Raw genomic sequence first — 25450 nt, 5'->3', positions numbered from 1 at the left:
TTTGAACCATTTGAACTGGAATTTGTTGTACTTAAGGCTTTCAAATGGGAATATTGTTTGCCAAATATTATTGCAAACGTGACTCATTCATACAGAAAAAGTGAACAATGAAGTTACTGCCAGTATAAATCACGCGATAAAAAGATCTCAATGATAACAAAAACTTCTACAATGAGGACAAGTATTTGTAATAATAACAATAAAAAAATTTCGTATCAGACCACATGTGAGCATCAATCTTCTATATTTCCTTTACGCAGTTTTTCGGTCTGACGAGGGAAACTTCAATTTCTCTGCAAAAAAAAAAAAAAAAAATAGAAGGACAAAGGGTTGAGAGGAAATCACACTGGAAGTATAAGCTGCTTAAATGCTTCAACAACCATGGCAAATGTAAAGAAGAATTACATGGTCATCATATGAAATTATGGAACGAGATTAGATAAATTTTAATATTAAAAGAAATATAGTTGTAAGTTACAGTAATTAAACCTCTACTGCAAACAGCATCTCTTCTTTTTGTGGGTTCTTCTCAATCTTTCTCGTTTTTCTCGTCCTGTGTCTTCCTTATCTTTTCTGATTTCTCGTACAAGGTTACAGAATGCGTCGTCAACACTCATACGTGTTTTTGCTGATGTTTCGACGAAGGGTATTCCATACTGCTTCGCTATTTCGCGTGCTTGCCTTGTGTAAATTACCCACGGTGGTAGGTCACACTAATTCTCAACTAAAACCATTGGGACTTCCTCTACACCCTTAACGCATTTTATCTGCTCGCGATAAGTTCCAATATCTTCAAAGGATTTTGCTCTGTTAACAGCGAAATCTAAAGGAAAACCTTCACAAATACTCATATATTGGTCTCTCATAGCACTATATTGTTCTTGAACTGCTGTGTCCAATATGTCTAGCAAACACCTGTCTCGGTCAATCAAAACCTGTTTCGGATAACAATCTTCAATTTTAGTGTCATATTCGTCCACAAAATGATTTTGTATAAGTTGAACTGTCAATGCACTTTTCCCAACGCTACCTGCACCCGCAACAACCAATTTGTATTAAATCTTTCTCAAAGATGTAAAGCAAGCATAGCAGTAACGAAAACGTACAGTTGTGAAAACTTCTTTTACAGCATCATTGGAATATATCACACTTCAATAATAACTTTTCCGTCGCTATCATTTTATTTCCATAAACAATGTTTTGCCACCTCAAAAACACATCCGGGACCGAGGACGTTTTGATTATTAATCAAAAACGCTACCCCTAGACATGAGTGTTAGCCAGGCCAAAAAACACGTGAGCTGAACAATCGTATTCTGCCTGTTGCTAGTGTAATGGAAGACTGGTAACACTGCAGAATATGTCTCTTAGCTAAGTGGCGGTCGACTTACTTCCTGGAGTGAGTCAGTGTTATCCTGTTTGATTTATCGGCTATTACGGTCTCCTTTGTGAATATCAGACAATAGACAGATAATAATAGACAATGACAATAGTATGTGATCAGAGTATAAATTTATAATTCGCTTAATACAAACTTTGTGCGCTTGACAACGGCTTTTTGCGTAAGGTCCGTTCATTGTCAGTTTGACCATGAGTGACTGTTCTAAAATATTTATGTATCGGACTGGCTCATGCTGGACCATTCATAAAATTTGTAACACGGAACCTTTAGCCATGCCAAGATGACGTTTAACTGGAACAATAGTTTGCAACACAAATGAATCACAAGATTAAATAATATCACTGTATTCACCAATCATTACACTAAATTAAATTACATAGACACTTACATTAATTCTGTTGCTGTGTGTATCTACGAGTACGCCTAGTGAGATTGCGTCTCAATAAAATAGAATAACGGCGGAGTGTCAAATAATTGGCCGGCCGGTGTGGCCGCGCGTTTCTAGGCACTTCAGTCTGGAACCGCGTGACCGCTACGGTCGCAGGTTCGAATCCTGCCTCGGGCATGGATGTGTGTGATGTCCTTAGGTTAGTTAGGTTTAAGTAGCTCTAAGTTCTAGGGGACTGATGACCACAGATGGTAAGTCCCATAGTGCTCAGAGCCATTTGAACCATTCTTTTGTCAAATAATTATCTGCAGCGATGGCAGATATGCGTCCGATCTGGGCCGTTACAAGAACAAAAAGGGTGCCGTCTTTTCGGCAAGACAACTGAACTGCGTAATTATTGTAATGTTTCAGCGGTTTCACGTCACAATCAATATAACCCTTTAAACTAATTAGTATCTTTAGTAATTCTTTATTTATATTCTCAACTTATATCTACGTTTTTGTAGTATATCAACGCCCATCCTGCAAATGTGCCTTTAAACCTGCTAAATTCACTCGATATTTTTTGTCACTTGGATAAAATATCTGAGTGATTCTCATTGAATGAACGACTTAGTAAATTGATGGTTTTGAATCCAGGAAGCTCATTCAACCGAATCTCTAGATTTATGGTGCGAATTCTCTGTCTTAACTTTGAATAGGACGACAAGGAAGCGCAATAATGGTGAAGTGTTCGCCATTTAAGGGGAAGATTGTATTAACTTTGGACTCTAATCTCACTGGAGACAACATTTTTACATCTCCTGTGCCCCCCCCCCCCAAACCCACCCCCCCTTCCAGTAACCAGATCGCGACAATCAATAAAGAAAGCTTAAGACAACTGCTCCTTCATAGTTTTTGTCGCTGCTTTGATTCTGTACTCTTTACATCCAAAGATGAAAAATCTGCAGAATTGTACATTTGTTAATACCTGCTTTTTTGCTTCTGTCAATTGTATGGAATAATCTGTCAATTGTAGGGACTTAATTGTAGTACTGAATGATTTATGAACTGGTTTTAGTTATGTACTTTCCTGTCATATTTGCATGCTTCCGTGCTGGTTCTTCCTGTAGCGCTACTTCAATATGACTGTGGGCTGAACGTAGACACAGATCGGTTCGAAGGCGAAAGTGCATATTTACCTACTAATTCCTAACAATTTGGAATGCTTCGTTTTATTAAAAAGATTTTTTTTTCGTAACTTCATCGTGATAACTTTTAATGTACTTGCATTAGTACAGCTCACACTGAATAGCGTTTTCTCCTTACTTTATTAATCCACCAGATAAACGTAAAATAAAATTAACCAGCTGCAGTATAGTTTCTCACATTACCTAGAACAGTCAGACCGTCCTCAGGTACTTTTTCGTCGTTGATAATACACACTGAAGCGCCAAAGAAACCGCTATAGGCATGGGTACTGAAATACAGAGATATGTAAGCAGGCACAATACTTCACTGCGGTCGGCCACGCCTATATAAGGCAACAAGTGTCTGGCGCAGTTGTTAGATCGGTTACTGCTGCTACAATGGCAGGTTATCAAGATTTAAGTTAGTTTGAGCATGATGTTATAGTCGACGCACGAGCGATGGCACACAGCATCTCCGACGTAGCGATGAAGTGGGGATTTTCCCGCACTACCGTTTCTCCAGTGTACCGGTGAAACATCAAATCTCCGACATCGCTGCGGCCGGAAAATGACATCTTGCAAGAATGGGATCAACGACGGCTGAAGAGAATCGTTAGAAGTGCAAATCTTCCGCAAACTGCTGCAGATGTCAATGCTGGGCAATCTACAAGTGTCAGCGTGCGAACCATTCAGCGAAACAACATCTACAGTAAATGGGGTTTCGAAACCGAAGGCCGACTTGTATACCCTTGATGACCGCACGACACAAAGCTTTACGCCTCGCCTGGGTCCATCAACACTGACGTTGGACTATTGATGACTAGAAACATGTTGCTTGGTGGGACGAGTCTCGTTTCAAATTGTATCGAGCAGATGGACGTGTAGGGATATGGAGACAACCTCATTAATCCATGGACCCTGCCTGTCATCAGGGGATTGTTCAAGTTAGTGGAGGCTCTGTAATGGTGTGGGCGTGTGCAGTGATATGTGACCCCTAAAAAAATGGCTCTGAGCACTATGGGACCTACCATCTGGGGTTATCAGTCGCCTAGAACTTAGAACTACTTAAACTTAACTAACCTAAGGACATCACACACATCCATGCCCGAGGCGGGATTCAAACCTGCGACCGTAGCAGTCGCGCGGTTCCGGACTGACGCGCCTAGAACCGCTCGGCCCCTGCGGCCGGCTATGTGACCTCTGATACGTCTGGATACAGCTCTGTCAGGTGACACGTACGTAAGCATCACTTGCATCCATTCATGTCCATTGTGCATTCCGACGAACTTAGGCAATTCCAACGGGACTATGCGTCACCCCACACGTCCAGAATTACTACAGAGTGCCTCCAGGAACAGTGTTGTGAGTGTTAAACACTTCCGCTGGCCACCAAGCCCTAGTACTCCTAAGGATTTATGGACAGCCCTGCAGGATTTGTGGTGTCAGTTCCCTCCAGCACAACTTCAGACATTAATGGAGTCCATGGTACGTCCTGTTGTGGCACTTCTGCGTGCTCGCGGGGGCCCTACACGATATTAGGCAGGTATACCAGTTTCTTTCGCTGTTCAGAGTACCTCGTCTCCGTTCGTGTTATGCTGCGGAACAGACATTAAAGCTGTGCAGTTCAAGCACAACAATAAGGGCGATGGGTCTCACAAATTCTTTCATCCACTGTACAAGTGCACATGGGTAAACCTAATAATGTATTGAATAATACATAAAATAAGTAATAATGTACATTAAATGTGTTCTAGCTTGGAAACCATTCGGAATAGGACATCCATCTATATGAAGAAACAGACGCATAACAAGGACATGTCATTTTTAGCCTTATTAACGTAGTTACTTAATATACTTAACGAGCATATAGCTTCAAATTTTTCGTATTTACTGTATTTAGAAATACATACATATTTTGCAAATTACTGTACATACCAATTATATCACTAACTAAATGAATTCAGAATGTCGACACTCTGCGCATGCTTGAAAGTCACCTACCTCCTGCGTTTTCTTTCTCATTATAACGAAAACCACGAAACCAACAAGCGGGGTCGGCCGATGTGGCCGAGCGGCTCTAGGCGCTTCAGTCTGGAACCGCGCGACCGCTACGGTCGCAGGTTCGAACCTTGCCTTAGTTAGGTTTAAGTAGTTCTAAGTTCTATGGGACTGATGACCTCAGATGTTAAGTCCCATAGTGCTCAGAGACATTGGAACCATTTGAACCAACAAGCGGGCTTGCGCGAGCATCGGTCCCAGTCGTAAAATGGAAGCACTAAGAGAAGTCGCGTTCTGTCAGTGGGTGAGACTGCTTGAAAACAGCGGTGTGGGGGTAATATTAGAACACTGGGAGCCACACAGCTAAGTTTCCGAAACGTATAGTTCCAGAATGCGCTGCAGCATCCCTGTAGTTCTACAGCTCATCGCGCCTTCCTTGTCCACCGTATTGCAATGTCTTGTTTACAGCCATCGACTCGTTCAGAAACTCAGTTAGGAATTTTAATGTACTCGACCATTTTTAAAGTGGATACGCATTTCGAGTAGAAAGGAGTGCGCGAAGTTGGGATATTTGCCGTGACAAATGAATTTGGAAGGGCAAGTGGTTGCTACGGGATGTACTGGACGTTAAGGGGCCAGCCGTCGGGCGTGTCGAGGCAGAATCTGCAGTTGACAACGGCCGTAAAGCGGGCACGTTAGTGCAGCGCAACTACCTGCTGCCGCTAAGCGGCGTTATGCGCCGTAAAGAGGGCGCCGCAGCCGCACGGCGGGAGCTCAGCTCGCCTACTCTCGCGGCGCCTTCCGAAAGCTAATCAGCGGACGCTGGCCCTGTTTACGGCCGCAGCCTGCAGCCCGCCTCACCTGTTCCACGCCCTGGCCCCGCGATTGGCTGTGTCACGCCACATTACGAGCTGCAACAAGCTGGACGAATGCCGGACATTTACCACGCCGGACATTTGCCACGCCGGACATTTGCCACACTTGCCCCTTTGCCAGGTAGCTTGAGTAGCGATCCCTCAGGTAAGGGACTCCCTTCCTCGTACTTCTTCTGTCCGCTTTCAAACCGCTGTCTCCACATCTTACTCGATACAACCAGTACGTAAGGGATCTTCTTCTTTGACATCTTGGCGAAATAGAGAGCTTCTTTTCCGAAATCGAAATATTTATAACTTTTGGGAAACGAAATCAATTCCGACGATTATGTCAGTGTGTAATTAGCTCTGCCAAGTACAAATATAGATCCCTCTGTCTGTACGGTAGCTTCCTTTCACGCTTACTGATTGCGATAGAAGCAGTCCATCGCCGTGAGAGCAACATGAAGGAACGATGTAAAGAGAACGCGAATGTACGCCAATCATTTCTTTTTGATCACTGCACTTGTGCCTACTTTAATTACTACAACTGCATGCCCGAAAGGCAATAAGGAAAGAAGAAATGGGTATCTGAATGTTTGAAAAGAAGAACGACATACTCCATATTAATTTACTCTCTAAAATCCCTTGCGGCGAAACATTACTTAATAAAGTGTAGCGGGACAATGTTCAAAACATGACTGAAAGTACATTCATAAACAGAGATATGAACATCTATGACTGATATGTCATCTAAAGTCGACGTACAATTTCAAAATGTTAGAAATAAGGAAATGAAGTATTACAGAATGCTATGCCTGTAACGTACGTTCTTGTTCCTCATTGTTTAGCTCTGGTATTTACAGGGTCACAGAGAAAGCATCCTACGTTTCGGAGGGAAAAGCCGTAATTGTAATGATCTCCACTACAGCAAAAACAAGAAGCACAACTTACTCACAAGCAACATTGAAGCAGGTAGTTCCTGTGACTTAGTATGGACAGAGGTTATATTCGACAACCGGAGTAAATTAATAACTGGCTCCTTTCACCGACCCCCGGTCTCAGATGAAACAGTTGCTCAACATTTCAAAGAAAACTCGAGTCTCGTCCCAAATAGGTACCCTACTCATACAATTACAGTTGGCAGTGACTTCAATCTACCTTCCGTATTTTGACAAAAATACCGGGTGATCAAAAAGTCAGTATAAATTTGAAAACTTAATAAACCACGGAATAATGTAGATAGAGAGGTACAAATTGACACACATGCTTGGAATGACGTGGGGTTTTATTAGAACCAAAAAAATGCAAAAGTTCAAAAAATGTCCGACAGATGGCGCTTCATCTGACCAGAATAGCAATAATTAGCTTAACAAAGTAAGACAAAGCAAAGATGATGTTCTTTACAGGAAATTCTCAATATGTCCACCATCATTCCTCAACAATAGCTGTAGTCGAGGAATAATGTGAATTTTCAGACCCTATTGTAGATAGAAAACAACTTCCGTAAGTGTTCTAAGTGCTTTTTTAAAATTATTTTGAACAATTAGTTCACGAGGCCATTCACATTGTAAATGGTTACGAAAAGACACTTGACCTCTTAGCCAGAAATAATCCTGAGCATCATGACGGATACAGGGATTAGTGAACACACAGTCGTAGCGAGGCTCAATTCCGTAACAAAGAAATTCACTGAAACTAAACGCGAAATACATCTATTCATAAAAGCAACTAAAAATTCAGTTGACGCCTTTCTCAGAGACAGTCTCCAATCCTTCCAAACTATGTAACTAAAGACCATATGTGGCTTAAGTTCAAAGGAATAGTATCAACAGCACTCGAGAGATTGATACCAAATAAATTAATAACAGACGGAACTGATCCCCCATGGTACACAAAACACGACAGAAAGCTGCTGCAGGAGCACCGAAAAAGGCACGTATAATTTAGACGAATGCAAAATCTCCAAGATTGGCTAAGTTTTACTGAGGCTCGAAATTTGGTGCGGAAGTTTGGTGCGGATTTCAATGCGAGATGCAATAATTAGCATTTAGATGCATTTAATAGTTTCCACAATGAAACTCTCTCTAGAAATGTAGCGGAAAATCCATAGAGATTCTGGTCCTATGTTAAGTAAATCAGCGGAGAGGCTCAGTAAGTACCTTTACTGTTGGTCGGGCGGCGAGTGAGGAGGAGGAGGAGGAGGGGGGGGGGGACACACACAAGGAACCCAACCCTTCGGAGTAGGTAAAATCGTGGCAAATGTCTGCTGTGGGAAATGTCCGGCGTGGCAAATGTCTGCACACCAACTGGACACGCACAGCACTAAGGCCTGAGGAGCGCTTAGAAGACAGTACCGAGCCACATGAAACACCGAACGAAAAATTATGTTGCTGATTTCTTGACGACAGAAACTAAGACCACAAACAAACAAAAATTGGTAGGATTTTTTTTAAGTAAAGCTGTCCTCAAACTGAAAGTTGGTTTAAACATTGCAGTACTTTACTAATCATGTCCCTATTGTAGATGGGTTGCCTACAGTCTAACATGGATTCTGATCCACGAAGCATTTTCGCATTTTTCACATTAAATATTTTTGGACGGAGGTAAAGGAAGTGATAAATGATGGGAAAAGTCGTACAATCGACTGCGAACCAGTCCGCCTAACCTTTGCATTTGTCGGTTCAAAGGACACAATATTAGTCGTCCCCCATACTGGTAGCTTTTGTTCGCTGTAGATGGGGTGTTGAACTTGTACCAGAAAGTCATGTGACCCTTCACCACTGACATATATGACTGCAGTGAAATGGTACATAAACACAAGTCGATTTTGTCAGATCAGTGCAGTAGGGTGGTCGACGTGGAGACGTGACAGAATGGCAGAAGAGAGCTGTTGTGTCTAGCATCCCGACGACCCAACGTGAATGCACTTCACCGAGATATTGAATCAACATGTACTGTCCAAAGTGTCTGCATGGGATTCGGAACACCTCGCAACAATGTAATACGGCATAAGGAGAGTGGATATAAAAATTCCTAATCGACTGGAACCGCAGACGACTGTCACGCCTTGCCAATGACAGTCGGTTTAAAATACGGCAGGAACTGCTGCTGTCGGTGGAGTCACACTGGCTCCATCCCAGGCCTTATGGTCAGCGGTGCGACAAGCTATAATGCTCGTTCAACTTTGGTGTTTCTGGAGGGGACGCTAAACTGCGCTCGGCACGTGCAGAATATTGTTGGGCCCGTTCTTTTCCTGTTCTTGCAACAGGAAGGTGATGTGTCGTTGAACAGGATTATGCTCGCCCACACACTGCCCGTGAAACTCAAAGTACTCTGCAAAACGTGCAGAAACTTCCCTGGCCAGCACGATCTCCGTACTTGTCTCCAGCCAAGCACGTGTGGGATATGATGGGACGAGAAGTGACTCGTACGACTCATCAATCAAGATTGGAGCTACAAGAACAGGTCGAGCAGGCGTGGCACAACGTATCCCAGAAAAGTATTCTCCGTCTGTACGACCGACTTGATGCCAGAGTCAGCGCCATCACTGCCACTCGTGGAGGCTATACCATGTACTAATGTGGGTGTTTCAGCATGATTCGATGCCTGGTAGCTCAGAATCGCTTCTTCTATTGATCTGCAAACGTAATCATTTCATGTACTCAATATGCACTGTTGCAACAACAAATCTTGAACGATTTGGAAACCTATAAAAGAGTGCACTAACTTTTTTCCGGCAGATTGTATTTCAGCTATAACAGCGAACGTCACAAGCATACGATGAAGAGGTAGAAGTAGAAAGGAATGCATGAGGGCTTTGAACGGATAGCTTAGGTCATAGAGAGACGTGTAAATCTAATAATTGTGCGGAATTGATGTACTACAGTAGCGGAAGAAGTAAAAGGCCGCTTTACAGGAGGATTGGGCCTCGGCATAGGAATGAGAGAGGAGAAAAGACTCCTTGAATGCTGCAGTAAACTATAACTACTAACAGGCAATACACTGTTTAAAGTTCACAAGTGGTTCAAAATTCTCAAGAGGGGAACGTACCCTTGGAAAAGGCCAGGAGACAGAGGATGATTCAAGCTGTTCTACGTTATGATGACGCAGGGAATCGATAAGCGAATAATGGGTTATAACTCATACCAGTGAGCAGATATAGACTCTGATCACAATTTGACATTAAAGAGTAGGCTGAAGTTTAAGAGAACTGTCATGATAAATAATGCACAAGAAATTGTGATGTACATTCGAAGTTCTCTGAGGCTGTTGTTATTTTAATAGTGAATACTACAGTAGGCACTTAAGCTGAGAAAGACTAGAGATATCCGAAAAGAGTAAACACAAAAGTTGATCAAACAAGCACTGGTATAAGAAAGGTAACTGTGAAGAAGTTAAGGTAACAGAGAACATATTTCAACTGGTCGACAGGTGATGTAAATTCACAAACGTGCAGTAAAAGAAAGGAGCACAGCAATGCAAGTCGCGTAGTACTGAAATGAATGGGAAGTGCAAGGAAGTTAAGGTACAATGGCTGCGTAAAAAGACGTGAAGAATTTCTGAAAGGGGAGATCTGTTTATGGAAAATCCAACAACTTTTTTTTTTTTTTTTGAGTCATCACGAGTTCCTTCCCGGCGCTAATCTCTTGATTTCAGAATAGCATTTACACCCTACGTCCTCAGTTATTTGTTGGATGTATTCCAACCTCTGTCTTTTCCTACAGTTTTTACCTCCCACACTTCCCTCAAGTACCATGGAAGTTATTTCCTGATGGCGTAAAATATGTTCTGTTGCCCTACCCCTTTCTGTTGTCAGTGGTTTCCATGTGTTCCTCTCTCCGCTGATTCAGAAGCGAACATCCCCGCTCTTTATCTCGTCAGTCCACCAAATTTTCGACATTCTTCTGCAGCGCCACATTGTCTCTTTAGTGCCAGTTTTCCCAACGTCCGTGTCTCACTACCATACAATACTGTGCTCCAAACGTACATTCTCAAAACTTTCTTCCTTAAATTAACGCCTATATTTGATACCAGTAGAATTCTCTTGGGCAGGAATGCCCAGTTTGCCTGTACTAGTCTGCTTTTTATGTCCTTCTTGCTTCGTCCAAGAGGGATTATTTTGCTTCCATGGTAGAAGAATTCCTTAACTTAGTTAACTTCATCTACTTCAAGTCAACAACTTTAATACTATTCATCGCTATTCTCATTTCTGCTAGCTCTCATTACCTTCGTCTTTTTCCAGTTTACTCTCTATCCATATTCACCACTCGTTATATTGTTCATTCCATTCAACAGATCCTGTAATTCTCCTTGACTGTCACTGTGTACAGTAATGTCATCGGCGGCTCTTACCACTGATAGCCTTTCTCCCAGAATTTTAATAACACTCTTGAACCTTCCTTTAATTTCCGTCATTGTTTCTTGTACTTACAAACCGAACGAAGGCGAAAGACGGCATCCCTGTTTTACACCCTTTTTAATCGGAGCACTTCGTTCTTGGTCTTCCAACTCTCTATTTTCCCTCTCGGTTGTTCTACATATTGCGTATATCCTGTCTTTCCCTGTAGCTCACCCTATTCTTCTCAGAATTTCGATCATGTTGCACCATTTTACTTTGTCGAATACTTTTTACAGGTCGACGAACCCTATGAGCCTTCTTGATTTTCAGTATTGCTTCCATTATCTAGCACGACGTGAGAACTTCCCTGTAGCTTTGCCTTTCCTAAAGCCAAACTGATCGTCATCTATCAAATTCTCCATTTTCTTTTTCATTCTTCGGTATGTTATTCTTGTTAGCAGCATGAATGCATGAGCTATCAACCTGATTGTGCGATAGTTTTTCGCGCATCTCATGGGACGACTCCAGTCTCATGGATTCTACACATCAACTCCAATAGTTGTTCAATTGCCATCTCACCCATTGCTTTTAGAAATTCTGATGGAATGTTATCTGTCTCTTCTGACTTATTTGATCTCAGTTTTACTACAGCTCTTTTACATTATGGCTCCAGTACTGAGTCCCCTATCTCTTCTAAATTTACTCATGTTTCTTGTTCACTTCTACATTTACTCCTGCTCCTTGTTCTATCTCGTCATCAGACACGTCGTCCCCCTCACAGACGCCTTCAATGCACTCTTCCCAGCTATCCACTCTCTCCTCTGCATTTATCAGTGGAATTCTTATTGCACCTTTACTGTCATATATCTTGCTTTTAATTTCACAGAAACTTGTTTTCACTTTTGTATATGTTGAGTCAGTCCTCCCGACGAGCATTTCTTTTTCGATTTCTTCATATCTTTCCAGCAGCCATTTCGTCTTGGCTGCCCTACATTTCTCAAGAATTTATGTTGCTGTATTCCTGTCTTTCCCGGAGCATTTCTGTTCTTTCTTCTTTCACCTATCGACCGAAGTATTTCTTCTGTCACCCAAGGTTTCTTAGCAATACCTAAGTTTATCTGTCCAGCATCTGATATTGCCCTTTTTTTATAGATGTCCGCTCCTCTTCAACAAAATTGCCTACTTATCGCCGCAACCACATCCTTAGCGAAATGAAAACGAGTCTCTTCATTCCTCAGTACTTCGGTATACCACTTTCTTCAACACTGATTCTTTCGGACGATACTTAGTTCTGCTCTTCGTTATCACTAAATTGTAATTTGAATCTATATCCACACCTGGGTACGTCTTACAATTCAGTATCTGATTTCAGAATCTCTCTGACAACGCTGTAATCCAGCTGGAACCTTCCCGTGTCTCCGTGTGCTCCAGGTATACCTCCTCTTCACTATTACCGTCTGAAATTTATAGCAGAACTCAGTTAGCCTATCTCCTCTCACGTTCCTACTGCCTAGCCCATATTCTGCAGTAATCCTTTTTTCTACTCACTTTCCTACAACCGCGTACCAGTGCCCCATGATTACTAGATTTTCATCTCCCTGTATGCACTGAATTATCTGTTCAAAATCGCCGAATACTTTCTCTACCCCTCAGATTCTGCTTGCAACGTTAGTATGTATATCTGAACTATCGTTGTTGGTGTTGGTTTACTGTTGAATCTTATGGGAAAAACACTATCCTTTGCTCTACTAATCTATTCATTATGAATCCTACTCCCGTTACACTATTTTCTGCCGCTGTTGATATTACCTTACGTTCGTCTGACCAGAAACCCTTCTTTTCATTTCCGTTGACTGCCCCCCATTATTCTGGACTGAGCCTTTGCACTTCCCTTTCAATATTTTCCAGCTGTCTTATTACCTACAAATATCTAAAATTCCATTCCCCACTTCGTAAAATGGTATCCCGCCGGTAGTTATTCCATCTTTTCCCGCTATCACCAGGAAAACGAGTGGGGGACTATTTCGGAATTTTTTGCAATGGAGAGATCATCATGACACATTCTCAGTTACAGGACACGTGTCCTTTGGATACACGTTACGTGTCTTTAGTACAGTGGTTTCCACTGCCTCCTGAATCCTCATGCCTACACCAAAGCTGACTCTTCAGACCTGCAAGAGCCGTCTCCTGCTAAAGGGCACGAGAGTGCCCTGATGCTCTGTTCGCTCTTCCGCCTTCTTTCACAAGGCCTTTGGCAGACTGAGGGTGACTTCATATGCCGGAAGTCTTCGGCAGCTATTACAGAAGACTTTTAGACTCAATTTAAGCACTGGCTTAGTTCGAACCCGGGAACCAGGACGTTTTGATTAGTAGTCAATCAAACTCCACCTAGACCGACTAGTAAATGAAGGCTAAGGGTGGGCCAACACCATATTGAACTCCAACGTTACCGATGGAGAGCGCCAAGAAAGTGTAAGTCATTTTCGGCCAGGTGTCCTGATACTTTTGATCACATAGTGTAGCTTTGGAAGATTTTCAATCACGTAAGACAGAAGATGACAATCATTCGGAACTTCCAAAATCATTGGGGGAAGTGGCAACCAAACAATGATTGAAGTTGGTGAGTAAAATCTACTATACTGGAGCCTAACCATAGGAACAGCATTGGACTTCCGGAAGAATATCATTCACACAGTTCCAAAGATAACCAGGATAGCTAATTGCGAGAACTATCGTACAGTCATGTGGATAGCTGAAGTATGCAAGTTGCTGACAAGAATAATACACAAAAGGATGGAAATTAAGACTTAGGATCTGTTAGATGACAGTTTTCTCAAATTGGAGCACAGTGGCAGAAAGTACAGACAAATTTCTTTTATTTCTGTCTATGGTCAGAAAATGGCTTGGTCCTTAGACTATCGGTTTCGGTCACCGATGACCATCTTCAGCCCTATTTTAAAGGATGGCCTAAAACATAGAAGCGGTAGTGGCTTCGTCAAAAAATACACAATTTGGTGAGCATTGACGGAAATAAAAGAGATTTATTTTCTATGACAGTTTGGCTTTAGGAAATCTGAAAGCACCATGAAAACAGTGCTTACGTTACGCTTTATAGTGGAAGTAGCAATTCACAAAAATCAAAGATACTTTCACAACTAGTCCGAACATGTTTTCCAAAATGCTCCAGTTTCTGATTATCCTATAGTTCCTATTATCCTATAGATCTTCATGTTCAGTCTTGCCGTTTAATTTTCTAGATGTGCTAGTCACAAAAATCACATCTTGAAACACCTCACACAGCAAGTCCTGTATCTTAGTTACTAGGAGGCAAATACAGCGGTTGCAGTGAGGAGAAATTACGCTAGCGTTTTAAGTTTATTATTGTCATTAATTACAACTGTAATTCCTTGCAGTCGCATCTCCGGTTGTACAGACAGAGCCTAAACACTTGCCGAGACATGGTGTTCGACCCTGAGATACAGTGGAAGTCGTCAGGCATATCGCAGAGTTAGGCGCCAGTGTAGTAGTGGCAGCGTGTACGACCCAGGTGCGCCGCATCAAGATCTGCGCCGCTGCGCGCCGCGCCAGCGAAGAGACTGGGGAGCCAAGTGTGTGTCGCGAGTTCGCTGCACGCCACCATTATCATTAAAGTTGGAACGGTCGCGCCGTGCCGTAACAGGCGCCCGATTCCGCGCGCCTGCGCCGTTAAACATAGATGTCGTCGAGGCGGGCAGAAATTAATAGAGCCATTAAGGTGTTTAGAACATTAAACCGCGCCCGGAATTACTTCCCCCCAATTTCGCGGGCGCGAGGTGAGCCGCAGCTCATCAGCCATCACGAGGGCTTTACGGCGGCGGCGCGCCCCCAGATAGCGCCACAGCAAGCCACACCACGCTCCGACACGCCTCGGGCGGCTACGGTCGCGACGTTCACTTCTGCCCTGCCATTCTGCACTGTAGCTACAGAAAGAGGTGTGTAAGGCAACTCGTATGATAAACACACAGACACAGCCCCCGCAGTTGAGTAGACATTTATGCACGCCAGAAAAAAAAATTAGTACATCCTTTTAGAGGTTTCCAGTTCACTCAAGACTGATTGTCGCAACACTGCAGTTAGAGTACATGAAGTGATTCCATTTACAGACCAGTTGCACAAGCGTTTCTGGAGTACCAGATATCAGCCCATGCTGAAACACCCATATTAGTACGTGGTGAAGCTTTCACGGACACAGTGCAGGCACTGACTCTGACATCCAGTTGATCTTACAGATAGCGAATACTGTCCTGGGATACATTATTCCACGCTTGTTCGACTTGTTCACGTAGTACTGCGAAAGTTGTTGGTTGAAAAGTAGCACAAATTGACTTATCGTCCCATCATATCCCAAACGTGCTCGACTGGGGACAAGTTCGGAGATCGTGTTGGCCAGGAAAGTTGCTGCTCGTCTTGCAGAGCACGTTGAGTTGCACGGGCAGAGTGTAGACGAGCATTCTCACGTTGGAACAACACGTCACCTTCCTATTGCAAGAACCGCTAAAGAACGGGTCTAACAACACTCTACATCTACATCTACATTTAGACTCCGCAAGCCACCCATCGGTGTGTGGCGGAGTGCACTTTACATGCCACTGCATTACCTCCCTTTCCTTTTCCAGTCGCGTATGGTTCGCGGGAAGAACGACTGCCGGAAAGCCTCCGTGCGCCCTCGAATCTCTCTAATTTTACATTCGTGATCTCCTCGGGAGGTATAAGTAGGGGGAAGCAATATATTCGATACCTCATCCAGAAACGCACCCTCTAGAAACCTGGACAGCAAGCTACACCGCGATGCAGAGCGCCTCTCTTGCAGAGTCTGCCACTTGAGTTTGCTAAACATCTCCGTAACGCTATCACGGTTACCAAATAACCCTGTCACGAAACGCGCCGCTCTTCTTTGGATCTTCTCTATCACCTCTGTCAACCCGATCTGGTACGGATCCCACACTGATGAGCAATACTCAAGTATAGGTCGAACGAGTGTTCTGTAAGCCACCTCCTTTGTTGATGGACTACATTTTCTAAGGACTCTCTCAATGAATCTCAACCAGGCACCCGCCTTCCCGCCTTACCAACAATTAATTTTATGTGATCATTCCACTTCAAATCGTTCCGTACGCATACTACCAGATATTTTACAAAAGTAACTGCTACCAGTGTTTGTTCCGCTATCATATAATCATACAATGAAGGATCCTTCTTTCTACGTATTCGCAATACTTTATATTTGTCTATGTTAAGAGTCAGTTGCCACTCCATGCACCAAGTGCCTATCCGCTGCAGACCTTCCTGCATTTCGCTGCAATTTTCTAATGCTGCAACTTCTCTGTATACTACAGCATCATCCGCGAAAAGCCGCATGGAACTTCCGACACTATCTACTAGGTCATTGTGAAAAGCATTGGTCCCATAACACTCCCCTGTGTCACGCCAGAGGTTACTTTAACGCCTGTAGACGTCTCTCCATTGAGAACAACATGCTGTGTTCTGTTTGCTAAAAACTCGTCAATCCAGCCACACAACTGGTCTCTACACCTACTGAGCACTGGCTAGCGTACTCTACAGAAACACCAAAGATGAAAGAGAGTTTATCGCACCGCAAACCATATGTCCTGAGATGGGGCCAGTGTGTCTTGGACGAATGCACTCTACGAAACAGCGCTCACCAGGTCTACGTCGAACGCCCAAACGACCATCACTTGCGAGCAGGCCGAATCTGCTTTCATCGCTGAAGACCATGGAGCACCATTCCATCTTCCAAGTGATTCTCTACCGGCACCAGTCGAGCATCGTTGCACAACTGACGCAGCACGTCCAGCTTGTGTGGCAGTTCTCCGAAGTGACCATCCCGCCATTTGGAAGTCTACAATTTGACCACTTTCAAGAACACTCAGTTGGTTATAGGTAGCACGAGTGCGTCTCCTTAGCGTGGTTGCCTACTTGCTTCGCACATTTCCATCACACTGAGCCTTCTGGCTGTAAGCATTCCCTTCTAACGGGTAGCCACTAATAGCGCTCTGGTAGCTACGCCGCTGCGCTATCTGTTGGCGGGCGATGTTGAAACCATTATCAGTACATCTACTATCCCCCAGGTGGCATATTCCTGCAACGGTACAAAATCGACTTCGTCTTTCCAGATGTACTATTTTCTTCCGGAAGTGTATGAGGAACTTTGAGGTAACAGTTTCTGATTCTGGTACTCTCTGCTCTAAAGCTACGCAAGGACCATCACGTGATAAGCCTCTTAACGACCCGCGTCCATGAAGCTCTGTCTTGTACATAGTGACTTGTTTGCTGTAAACCCATCACGGTTAGGCACTTAATCTGTTCTATCCACCGCAGAGATCCGTGTCCTCGAGGACTTTCGCCCTTAACTTTTATCCCTATGATGGTTTCCATTCCCTCTTCCATTCTGGCCACGTGGCCAAAATATTTCAACTGACTTTGGTCGACAAAGTCGATGTTTTTTTTTTCTTTTATGCCGAGCTGTCTCAGAATCTATTCATTTGTTCGACTCGTAGCAATCTTCTACAGCTCCCTGTTTCCAGGGCATCAGTTTTGCGACTATTCTGCCATCCCTGTCGTCCAAGTTTCTGCTCCCCGCGAATTCAAATGAATCATTACCATTTTGATGCGGAGTTCAGAACTGTGCAACCAACGTCTGGATGACTTTACCAGCCGGGCTGGGTGGCCGAGCGGTTCTAGGCGCTACAGTCTGGAACCGCTCGACCACTACGGTCGCAAGTTCGAATCCTACTTCGGGCATGGATGTGTGTGATGTCCTTAGGTAGGTTTAAGTAGTTCTAAGTTCTAGGGGACTGATGACCTCAGAAGTTGAGTCCCATAGTACTCACAAGGGAACCTCCCCATCGCACCCCTTTCAGATTTAGTTATAAGTTGGCACAGTAGATAGGCCTTGAAAAACTGAACACAGATCAAACGAGAAAACAGGAAGAAGTTGTGTGTAACTATTAAAAAAATAAGCAAAATATACAAACTGAGTAGTCCATCTGCAAGATTGGCAATAACACAAGATGTAGCAACTCAAGGAGCGCCGTGGTCCCGTGGTTAGGGTGAGCAACTGCGGAACGAGAGGTCCTTGGTTCAAGTCTTCCCTCGGGTGAAAATTTTAATTTTTTATTTTCAGACAATAATCAAAGTTCAGGCACTCACACATAATCAACTTCGCTCTCCAAAATTCCAGGCCATGTTCAGATTTGCTCGGACGTATGCAGGATTTGACGGTCTACGCACGGAAAAATTTGAAAACGTTAAAAACATATGTTTTGACAGAACACAGGGAAAACTGTGCGACTGTGAAACTGATGCATTCATTTGTTGCAGTTTATGTGACGAACTCTTATGTTTTCATCACTTTTTTGGGAGTGATTATCACATCCACAAGAAAACCTAAATCGGGCAAGGTAGACGAATCTTTTTACTCATTCGCCAAGTGTACAAGTTAGGTAGGTCGACAACATATTCCTGTCATGTCGTCACCAGTGTCGTATAGAATATATCAGACGTGTTTTCGGTTGACCTATGACCTTGCGATCAAATGTTTTCGGTTCCCATTGGAGAGCCACGTCCTTTAGTCTACTAATCGCACGGTTTTGTGGTGCGGTCGCAAAACACAGACACTAAACTTATTGCAGTGAACAGAGACGTCAATTAACGAAAGGACAGATTATAACTTTGAGAAAATAAACAAAGAAAAATTTTTTTGTCAAGGTATGACTTGAACCAAGGACCTCTCATACCGCAGTTTCTCACGCTATCCACGGGACCACGGCGCTTCTGAGGTCACAATTTCCTGTGATACTGCATATGTTGTTCATGGGCTACTCAGTTTGTATATTTTGCTTATTTTTTTCGTAGTTCTACACAACTTCTTCCTGTTTTCTCGATTGATCTGTGTTCAGTTTTTCAAGGCCTATCCACTGTGCCAACTTATAACTAAATCTGAGGGGGGTGCGATGGGGAGGTTCCCTTGTCAGAGCCATTTGAACCATTTGACTTTACCAATAACAGAAGTTGCGCACAGTCTCTACTTCCCGCATTGCTTCCAGAGGTATTCTCGTACAGGTGTCGAGCAAAAAATACGGAAACACCGCTAGAAATTCATGCCTGAACAAAAATACAGACGCTAACCAAGCCTAGAGGTTGCACTGTAGTATTTGACTACGAACAGCTCCTGTGCAGTGTCCTCAGTACGTTGCGAGTGTCAGTAGCGGTCAAGAACAGCGTTCTGTGTAGTTGTGAGTGCATTATGTCGAAGTGAATTCGAACGTGCGCAGATTGTTGGTTGCCGTATGATGGGTTCATCGTGTCGAAGATTTGTGTCGCATACACGCAAAGCGAGAAAAGATGATCCGCTAAGTCACAACGCCGACGAAAGTGTGTGTCGAGCGATCGTGAGAGACTCTTATTGAAAAGGGTTCTGACGAGAAGTAAGATGACGATAGTTGCAGTCGTCGCTGCAGAACGGAATGTCGCCTTCGCGAATCCTGTCAGCACTAAAACAACACGAATGGAGCCCCAGAGGCGGGGAATTTCAGACAGGCTGGAATTTCAAAACCGGTCATCAGTGATGCAAATATCCATCACAGAAAAACGTGGTAGCATGGAGCAATGGAAGAACGTAATTTGGTCGGAGGAGTGTTGTTTGATGCAGTTTCCATCTTTTGGCCGAGATTTCGTGCCAAGAGTGAAACATGGCGGGAGTTGGGTGATGATTTAAACAGCAATATCGTGGTAGTCCATCGGTCTCACGGTTACCCTGCAAGGATTATGTGACCAGTCTGGCTGATGATGCTTATCCCATGGTACAATATGTGTTCCCCAATGATGATGCTGAGTTTCAAGGCTGTTTTGGGTGCCAACAATTTTCCCACACCGTATTAGGCATGGAACAGTACTGTGTTTGTGGTATTTCCGTAGTTTTGCCCAGCCTCTGTGTATCAGGTGCATTGGTGCCGGTGCCTCGTTTATCCAGACTAGATGGGATGGTAGGTCATCCACATTGGGTCAAATGTCATAACCACTCACACTGTACACTGCATTTCACTACGCCCATTATAGACTTCTAGAGGTTGAAGGGAGGACTCAGTAGAATCTTTTCCGCAAATATACCGTTTGGGTGTAAAATGAGTTTGAAGGTCGGATCAGTTTTAAAACTCCCGCTTTGCGGTAGGCGCAGAAACCGAGAAGAAGGCGCCGTCGTCAGTCCACGGTGTAATTATGAAATCACACACTGTTTTCGTCCGGCTACAACGGCAGCTGCGAGAAACTGTTTCGTTCGTAGCAAGAATTTGAATAAGATGTCCCTGAAAGTGCTGAAGAAAACCAGATGACGAGCACCCGAAACATTGGTCTCCTGTAGAGCACACAGCTAGAATTCGTAATCTCCGCTGTGTGCCTACCGTGCACGCGGGAGGTTTGAAAATGATCCAGTCTCCAAATGTATTCTACATCCAAACAGCACATTTCCGACTTTGGCTTCATTCTCAAAACTTAATCTATTAAGTCCTCTAGATCCCTGTAATAGCAATTGTGAAATGTCTTTTGTTTTTGCGTAAACACACAAATTGTATGTTACTGTCACATAATTACTAGCAGGTATTTAAAAATAAATAATTAGTATGTTCCTTTTAATCAACATTCGGATATCACTTCCGTGGATCGTGACCACGCAGGGGTTTCACCAGGATTGGTTCGGCCGAAACTGTTTCCGAATGGTGTCCGGCCATGTTATTGTCCTCCGTACATGTCATGATGCCTGCGCCAGCTGGTGCATCAACATTATCATCGTTGTTTGTAGACGAACAAACAGTAATAACTTGTTCATCGGTAATCATACCGTGGCCAGCGGCATTGTCATTTCTTAACCAGTCATTGATACTTACGTCTGAGTGTTCTGGTGTGTTTGCTAATGCTTCAATGAAATATGACGGGTCGACATTGTCGCTAGCTTCTCTAATGTGCAAACATCGTCAGTGGACTTGCAAATGGGTTGTATAGAGTTCTCCAGGACTTATTATTATTGACTTGCCAACGTGTTCCAAGGCATATACAATCATGTAATGACTTTTATGTCATTTATAAACCTCAGAAATGTCATCACACGATTTTTCCCTCTAGTCTGCTACAGGCTTACTGAATAGCTACCTCTTATAAACGTCCATAATATTTTCCAGTACTCCTTGGTCCATTGGCTGCAACAGTGCCATTAAACAAGGGAGTAAAAATGTCACTTTTACGCCGCAAGGTACCAGTTCTTCTACATGCGGCTGTGGTGGAGAATTTTCAGTCAACAACAAGTATCTTCCACAGAAATATTCTTTTTAATTAATTATACAAAATGTTTCCTCCGGAATTTAATGCAAAGAAATACCAATAGACAAATACTTGTGCTTACACAATATGTTATGAAATGTGACGAGGGAAGAGGCTTTGTTAAAAATAAACTGTGTTATAAAAATTACACAGTATCATTATGCAATGCACCCGACCATTAAAATAAAAAGTCTGCAGCTCGTTAACGAAGCAGAAACAAGAGCCGCCTCCAACCGCATACGCCGCGCCCACGCAGTCTACCCACTAAACTGGAACCCATGAAATGAAATGCGCGATTGTCATCGGACATAAACAGAGCTATCTATTTGGTTCACATCATCTATTCATGAGCCCTAGTTCAATGAAAGGTAACGAGGAAGGAGGTTACATTAAAAATATTATAGTATGTAACCAGAGGTATGCAGTACCAATGTACAGTACAAACAAGTCTACAGATCGCTATTGAAGCAGAAAAAACACTTTTTCTAGGTCGACACACATAGTGTGCTGACACAAACTACCTGCCAAACGGCTACACACTGATCGGTTCACAATGACACGCCAGGAAATGAAAAATATAACAATTGTGATTGGACCTAATCACCGCTATTGTTTTCACCCTGTCGCTTTCTGCTGAAACATCGAGTCTGAAACCGCAACGCCACTGCCCGCCTTTGCACTAAACCACATGAAATAAGCGATGTGGCGATACATTCAATGCTTCTTAGCTGTCCCGCGACTCTTTCAACTTTCCTTCATCATGATTTTATAACAAATGTCTTCAGTTTTTTCGGATTACTGTTCCACTCTGACACCGTTGAACTTCCAGCACCTAATTTAGCAGCAATGTTTATCATGAAGAGTCTTTTTATCGACCCTGCGCAGTGCATCTCACTAATTCGTGGGCACTATGGCGTTTTTTCTCTTTGATATCATTTTACACTCGCAACAGGCAAGGACTACGCAGTAGTGTTTTGTTCTGAAAGATCCTGCCGTATTGGAAAACAGGTGCGCCATTGGGGAATAAATGCTGCACCATGGGATTTATCGAATCACCAAAATGGTTACATAACCTTTGGCAGTAACGCGACGTTGCTGAGTGACCTTGGGGCCCATATACTCGTATTACCACGCCACGATCGCCCAAAGAATCCCCCAACCCCTGTCATGTTTCGCTCCTGGAACGTAAACTCAGCCAGAAATTGCAAATAATATGAAACGAGACTCAGTGCAACCAGATGACTTTCATTCATTGATGCTTAGTCCAGGTTTTATGGGTTCAGCATCACGTTTTCTGTTACAGGCATTTGAGTGATTTAGGAATTCCAAGTTGCCCTGAAATTCACTGTTTCTGAAGCTCGCACAGTGTTGTTTTAGCGCTAACAGAATTCACGATTGTGACATTCAATTCTGCAATGACTTTCGCAGCTGTCGTCTTCTTACTTCTCTTCACAGCTCTCTTCAATGACCACCTGTCAAGCTCACTCAAACCATATTTTTGTCCGTGTTGTGATTTAGCTGATGATATTTTTCCGCTTTCCCTGTATTCGGTACAAATCCTTAATTCGGTTGCTCTAGAAACGCAAAACACTTCGGCTACCTTGGGTACTGAAGCACCCACCAAACGAACACCAGCAATTTGCCCAAGTCTGAATTCACTTACCTCCGACTTCATACACTCACGACTACACAGATCACAGTTCTGAACACGTTTGACACTGAAACGTCTCTGTGGAGTCGTTTCATAAGACTCTTGCCTCACTGGATTCTGTGCATCCTATTCTGTCCACCGCCTGATTGCGGTTTAATTTATTAACTCCCCTAGAAAGACTGAGCAAACAAACTAAGGCTTATTAAATGATATTATGTTTGATTTTTTATGTTCCATAGGAAATCATGACATATTTATTACGTTTTCCCCTTCACCCTACCCTATGTGTGCGTGAATGTGACTGAATGAGTGTTTTTACGTGTGGTTTCGGGTTTCTTTTGTGGGGGACGCTGAATTGGTTGTCGTCTGCTAGGAGCAGGTGGTGTTTGCTTCTCGTTTGGAGGATAGCACAGGATGACCAACTTAGGATCCCAGTACCTGGACCTTTTAGTCTGAGGTTGGTTTGTCTGTCAGGTTGGTGGCGGAAGCCTACCCCTCTGGTAGCTTCCGTTGCACCGGTAGTTAGCAGAAGCTCGGTGGAGAAAGGACAATCTGCAGCTAGCGGTTGGTGAATACAGTTCGTAGCTCCTAGAGAGGGTTTCTGCCATGCCGAGCTAATTTTATTTCGTGACGGCAAAATCATTCTGCTATTGCACCATTAAAATTTCTTACACTTGTGCCTGGTTTAATGTCTAATTTCTGAACAGTTAACTCGTAATGAAGTTTACCACGTGCTGAAGTTCAGCCGTTCGTAAGCGGCAGGCGCGGATTCCATGTCGTATATCTACTATACAAACCTTGCGGATCGGGTAAACCTCTTTCCAAGGTGGTGCATGAGTATAATGGTGAGGTGGCCGAGCGGTTCTAGGCGCTTCAGTCTGGAACCGCCCGACCGCTACAGTCGCAGGTTCGAATCCTGCCTCGGGCATGGATGTGTATGATGTCCTTAGGTTAGTTAGGTTTAAGTAGTTCTAAGTTCTAGGGGACTGATGACCTCAGAAGTTCAGTCCTATAGTTCTCAGAGACATTTGAACCATTTTGAGCATAATGGTGATAGGTATCTCTCTGAACTATTTCTGTCGTGTAGATGGAATGATTGGATTATTGTGTTCCACTTCCCTTTTCTGTATTTTTCCTTTTTAATTGCGCGACTCTACAATTTTTTGCGAATTATTTAGCTAAACTTTTTTATTCAGGCACCAGTCATGTGTATTCATAGGATGTGCATCAAATTCAGTAACGAAATAAATGTGCTACGTAAAAGATAAACTCTGCGTCCTTTATCTTTCTCAATGATGCCAGTTTTCAAATTAATTTTCTATTCCCTGATTTTTTTAAAGTTAATCTGCTTGCTTGTGATCAACAAAAATGGGAGAAAAAATTAAAGTGAACGGTGTACTGTCTCAATATTAAGAAATTGTCACATTTAATTAAGCTTATTGATATACTACATACAATGCTGTCCAATTTGTTAGTTTCTTTAAAAAAATTGCATTCTTATAATTAAATTCTTAATTTAATTAAACTGATAATTTCCAGTTCGCTCTTTTCTTAATTGTTAGTAAAGGCTTGGGCTGGTAGCGACCGTGTAATTTTTAAATTTATAATTGTCCTTGTGAGGTGACTGAATCAGAAATTGAGCACAAGGGTTACATCTCCATTATTCATGGTACGTAACGTATGTCGAGCCTTGGCTAGGATCCGTTTACAGTTCATCATACATACTTTACAACACTTTCAATGTGTTGAGGACATTGTTCAGGTGCTATTCGTGGTCAAACATAACAACGCATTCTGCAGGTTTAGCTATCATCCACATCCACATTTTTTTTCAAACGAGTATTTCTAGCGTTGTTTCCACATTTTTTGCCCAACCCCTGTAAATGACTAGTGACAATTTTGATCCTGTCTCGCGCTTCAACGCTTATTTAGACTGATGGTATACGTGTAGGAGTGCATAGGATTAATCCGAGACCGTCAATAAACAGTTCTGAGAAAGTCAGCTGAGCGGTAAGTCGCGTAATTTGTTCGAGCGCAACTCATTGGTAAGTGCGTGTGGACTTCGGCGGCGGTCGTCTGTCGCTTCGGGAGTTCCGCAACACGGACGGTAGGAGCATTTCACACTTTCAACTATTTTTTTTCGAAATTCACTTTACGCTGATAACGCTGAAACCTTCCCGTCTCCTCTATATCTCATTTGTTGTTACGCAACAACCGTTTCCTCTATATCTTATTTATTACTCAACCTCCCCTTCTACAATAACCTATGAAACCTTTCC

At 43.1% G+C, this 25450-nt stretch overlaps 1 pseudogene; it reads right to left on the bottom strand.

Moving 5' to 3' along the window:
* Nucleotides 1-491: 491 nt before the first annotated feature.
* The window catches only part of LOC126217136 (ras-like protein 1), a 43567-nt pseudogene continuing 18608 nt past the window's right edge, over nucleotides 492-25450 (bottom strand).

The sequence above is a fragment of the Schistocerca nitens genome, chromosome 1, assembly GCF_023898315.1.
Source record: "Schistocerca nitens isolate TAMUIC-IGC-003100 chromosome 1, iqSchNite1.1, whole genome shotgun sequence".
Lineage (NCBI taxonomy): Eukaryota > Metazoa > Arthropoda > Insecta > Orthoptera > Acrididae > Schistocerca > Schistocerca nitens.
Note: the sequence above shows the minus strand (reverse complement) of the source record. Positions and strands in the feature narration are given on the sequence as shown.